This window comes from Haliaeetus albicilla, chromosome 3 (genome assembly GCF_947461875.1).
Source record: "Haliaeetus albicilla chromosome 3, bHalAlb1.1, whole genome shotgun sequence".
NCBI classification, from domain to species: Eukaryota; Metazoa; Chordata; class Aves; order Accipitriformes; family Accipitridae; genus Haliaeetus; species Haliaeetus albicilla.
This window is the reverse complement of record NC_091485.1, coordinates 17,480,614-17,486,056: the sequence shown is the minus strand read 5'-3', so window position 1 is coordinate 17,486,056 and position 5,443 is coordinate 17,480,614. Positions and strand designations below refer to the sequence as shown.

Here is a 5,443-nt window from a genome sequence, read left to right as displayed (position 1 = left end):
AGGAGGAGGCTGAGGGAAACCATATTGAAAGCCTTGGAGAAATCTAGGTAGACAATGTCCACTGCTCACCCCACATCAACCAAGCAGGTTACTTTGTCATAGCTCTTCTTGTAGAATGGGGTGACATTAGCCTTCTTCCAGTCTTCTGGGGCATTTCCCGATCTCCATGAATTCTCAAAGATTATGGAGAGTGGCCTTGCAATGATATCAGGCAGCTCTCTTAACACCCTTGGGTAGATAATGTCAGGGCCCATCGATTTGTAAGAGCTCAAGCTCCTGTAATAGTTCACATATCAAAAGTACTCATAAAACTATTTTTGTAAATAATTTCATAATAAATTGACAAAAAAAATTCTCAAACATTTCTAAATATTAGTCCAAGAAATGAAAATGCCCCCAAGCTTTAAAAAAAAGTACATTTCTTTTAAAAAACACTTTTACTTCTATTTTATCTAGAAATGAATAGATCTAATAGTCAAATGCAGAAAAAAAGTAATTAAGGAAATTTTGCTATGATAGGTTTGCTTTGTTTGTGTGAATGCAATAAAGACTGCATTTTCTGAAGCTGGAGAAATATATGCCAGAAGCTTAAATAAAAGAAGCCAAGTGCTTCATATTTATCTGTGTTGTGGACAGGGATATCTAACAGAGATTGTTATGCAGTGTACAATATCCTCTTATTCTGCTGCGAATGAATGGTTCCTTTAGAACTGGATTTTCTTTGGCTCATTAAATTATGTGTTATTCTATGTTTAAAATTATTTTCAAGTGCACCTGTGCAGATTCTGGGGTGTGTCGGCAGAAACACTAAATCAATATGCTTACATCAGAAAACACTGCAGCGGACGTGCAGGTCCACATGCAAAAAAACCCCTTGGAGTTGATACAGCTTCTTCTTTCATTTGGGAATCTGATATTAGCTCTACCCCCTAACGAACCCTTTTGCTGCTATAATCTCTGCCTTTATGAAAAGGGTTTTCTGGGATGATGACACTAGTATATCTATGCTGACAAATCTCTTCAGGACAACTTTCTGAGTAATCCTGTTGATACCAGCAAGAAGCTCACAGAATAAGTTGCTATCAACAGGTATACAGGCAAAAATCACTATAGAGGAGCTAAGAATCAGGAGGAGAGGTGGTGTAAAATGTTGCTTTTTGGAGCTAAGCAGAATATTCACCCAACAAATGACATAGCCAAGTGACCAACTTAGAGGGAACTGAAACTGTCAGTGAAACAGCCTGGAAAGCCTGCCAAAAAGCCAGATGCTGCTACTGAAAAACTACCTCCCACAAATTGGCATTGGTATCATACAGAGCTGGCACTCAGTAGTACCTGCTTTGCTAAACCACAGTCTGTCTTGAACACATTATTTTACTACCCTTCCCTGTTATCAATAAATGGGTAATATTATTCTGTTTTCACTTATTAAATTCTCCTTGGCACCTGTTGTTCTTTTGACAAATGTAAGCAAAAAGAGAGTAAATGTGAACATGATGTTTTTGATGGGATAAAGAAGGGTGATTTCTTTTAAAAACGGTGCACAGGGCATACAATCTCCAAACCTTGTTGTTTGCTTCCTGGTGTAATTTATTTCCTCAATATTTTGACATTATCCAGGGATGACTGTTGGCACTATAGTTGTCATTACTTGGAGAAAATGAGCAATTTAATGAATTTCTGTTCTCTGAGCCACTGACAATTAAGGTTACTGAGCCTGCTGGATGTGGAAAGGAAGTTTATGAGCATTTCCGGTGTATATAAAAGGAATAAATACCTTTCTGTTGTGCTTTCTGCAGAATGCCTATAGAAAGGACTTGGGAAGAAAGAAAAAAACCCTCAAATTCCTGGATTTGAAAGAACTCCTATATTTTATTGAGAAGGGAACTTCTTTTCAAGAATTAACCCTTGCTTATGTGAAGCTAATTTTTATAGTCATCGTGAAGTTCTGCTGTATGAAATGGAGCTCTTGCCCGGTGTGAGCTGGAGAACTGGTATGATGACTATAAAAGGAGACACCAAAGTATTGCTTATTTTGGTCTGAATTGCATCCATAGAGGTATTTCATTGTCACAGGTCTACAACAGTAACGTTGTATCAACAAATTTAGACATAGCTACTTAAGAGGTTCAACAGAATGAATGGAGACATTATTTCTCATGAATTGATGAAAATAGAATTTATATAACTAGACAGAGGTTATCTGGTTTTTTCTCTCAGAAGAAAGTTCTCAGTTGCTCTTAGTCAAAAAAGACAGGATGCAAATGGAGGCCATCATAAAATAATTCCAACAGAATTTCTAAGAACAAAACTGTCGACACTTTGCCATTGCAAAGAAATGTGAATTACAGAAGAAAATTAAAGTGGCTGCTGCAAAAGCAGGGAAAGCACAATATTATCAGTAGCCATTCATATAGATCAATTAATTGTGACAGCAAATTAAACACTCTTGCTTTGCAAGAACGATTCTTAACTCAAATGATACATAAAAGCTTTGTGTACTTCTGATAATGTGTTGCCCCTTATTTCCGGTGAAAAAAACCCTCCTGAGTTACAGATTGAGTTGAAAGGAGTGTATATTTGCCCATTATCGCTGATGTCTCAATCCACAGAAATGTTAACATACTTTTGGTAATAGTTCATTATTACGTAGTGGAAGGAGAATATCTGGTGCCTGCCTCATTATTTCCAATACAGCACTGAGATTGCATTAGGAATATCTGAAACGTAAGAAATACGTTGTAATCAAAGAGTTCAGACTTTGCCAGTATGTTTTAAATGAACTGAAGACACTTCGTATATCAGGCATGCTCTGCTGTTTTCTGTGTTTCAGTGGGCGATCACATGCACTCGGTCACCGTGGGACTCGCTATTTCTGCTAAAATCCCTTCGGGCAGAGCGTGTCAGGGAGCAGTGAAGGCAGGTGGCTCCATGAAGGAGGTGAGCTGGCAGCTGGGGGTGATGGCACATCTAGCAGGGCAGGGACATCACGGAGGTGGGACGTGGTCCCGCAGCTCCCAAATAAGGGGGGCAGAGCATGACTGGTCCTGGGAACCAGGGTCAGACACAGCCCCAGGGTGGCCAGGCAGGGATGTGGGGACCAAGGTGGGGGTCTGGGTCAATGAGGAGGTGGCTCCCAGACCTCATCCCACATCACCACCACCCTGCACCACCACCCCACCTCCCGCACCCTGACCCCCGGAGGGGTAAATGCTACACATAATTTGTCATTTGATCTTAGAGGTCATATAACAGTTCTCCATTATCTGCCAAAAGAGTTTGAAAATTGCAGGTTACCTTTCATCTTTGCAAAACCGAACAAATTAAAGTCTTCAAGCATGTTCCTGAAGGTACTTCATGAATACTATTTTGCCTTTTTCAAACAGTGTTCTAGAAGTTTTCTCTACTCCACTCTTGAAATTAAGCGGGTAATTCTTGTATTTACTAATGTTTATGGCATTGTCCATTAATTGAAATTTTGTGTTTCCACAAAAGATTTGGTGGATAATTAGATGATCAGAAATTTTATCTTCTCTAGAAACACATTTTGGCAAATCATAAAAGGAGAATATATTTAATTCATCATCGTATGCTACATTTCAGATGCCTAAATTCATATTTCGATTTCTATGAATAAAATCACTTTAACCAGATTCTCTCTAAACAAATTGGGCAACATGGACTTTTAAGAAAATGGTAAGACTTACTGAAAGATTAAAAATGACATTGCTATATGATATGGAGTAGTTGTTACTGCAAGTGCAGATATCCTTTATGAGTCTTGTAATAGGAAATTGTATGAAATTTGATCTTCAAATCTTCCATTTCTGAAGTTTCAAGAAATTGAGAGTATTATGTACAATCATACACCAAATACATTGTGGAAAAAATATTTTCTTTATGTGATTACATTCAGATAGAAATTTATTTTGATGTGAATTCACCAAATTCAAATAAAGTTATTGAAGGCATAGGCAGTATTACCAGTTTAATTTAAAAGCAAACATATATACAAATGTACAAAATGCTCTATAGCTGAAATAAATATTTTAAATAATGAACTCAAAACTAAGATAACTTTATTTTATATTTGAGGACTGTGAGAAATATGCAGAAGAGAAAAACATCTGGTTTGCTAAGGTAAATGGTATTTTCTTAATGTATCCCCCAAGGAAATTATTGTCTATTACTTTTAATGTAGATTTCCTTTATTTCCATACAAGGTGGAAAATCACTGAATTGAGACTTAGAGGACGAAAAGAAGTATGCCACAAAAACTTCATTCTGAACACTGGCAAACGGTTTGTACTCAAATGCAAAATGGATGATTACAGTTCTCCATTTCAATGTATTTATTGGAAAAATTATTCTGTAAAAACTCAGAAAGTGTTCACATACCATAGCCGTATGGATGAAAAATCAAAAAACGTTATGTGTAACATTCAGTTCAATTAAAAGTGTGATATTAAGGAAAGGTTTTTATTATAGCTGCTCTGGAATTTTCTGTTGAATTAATTTTCTCAAGAAAAACATCATTTTCACGTTATTATCATTTTCCAGAAGAGATCTTAATTTCTCTTAGGTGTCTTCATTTCCCATTGCAAATAAGAACGTGAAATATTTATCTTCTGATAACATCAACGTGTACCATGTTTTTTAAAAAAATCCTCAGTATTTATTCAAATCAATTTCACAAACATAAAACTGCATTTCCTCATGGTTCATTGTCTTATGGAAATTGTTTTTCTGATTTTCCTTCTTTATATAGGCAGATCTTTGTCCCCCAGAAAGGTTTTCCCTGATTTTTCTAATGAAGGTTATTTCAGGGGTGTTTTCCCACATTTTTACTGAACTTAGTGCTAAATCCTCATGTATTATGGCAACCTGCAAGCTTGTCATTTTCCAGCAGTTCCTATTCCTAGGTGCTATGCCCACATAATTCCTCCTGCATGTTCTACACTGATAAGCACTTTCTCACCATGTGATGGAGGTCAGCTGAGCAACATACAGAAGGTAAAGAAGAGAATCATGTGCTTGGAGGACCGAAAGAAGGAAAATAAAACACCTTTATATTTATCTGCTATGACCCTTACTTCCCCAGTAGCAAGTGAGTAATCAGTGTGGACAAATAGCACATAAAATAGCTATTTAATCTTGTGTTACTCCTCCCCCAGTCATGGACCCTCTCCAAAACAGATAAGCTGTAAATTATCCACCATGAAAGTTACAGGAACATTAACTGGCAAAATAAAACTCTAGGACGAATTGTTTATTTGGACCAGAGAGTCACACAAATTATAGCATAGAGACAGTTATCAGAAAAATATTTGTGCCATTGTTGCAGAGGAGGAGGTTTCATCTAGAAAGAGATCGTTTTGCAGTTTGAAAAGTAGTTACCTGCAATATGACAGCAGATTGTGTTGACGATATTAATGGAATGAAT

At 36.8% G+C, this 5,443-nt stretch overlaps 1 long non-coding RNA gene across 1 annotated transcript; it reads left to right on the top strand.

Annotated features, from left to right (window-relative positions):
• The first annotated feature begins 1,739 nt into the window (after positions 1–1,739).
• On the top strand, positions 1,740–5,102 carry LOC138684567 (uncharacterized). Its single transcript, XR_011323815.1, has 4 exons — positions 1,740–2,059; positions 2,834–2,940; positions 4,096–4,140; positions 4,224–5,102. It is a non-coding gene; the product is annotated as an uncharacterized lncRNA (long non-coding RNA).
• The last annotated feature ends 341 nt before the right edge of the window (positions 5,103–5,443 follow it).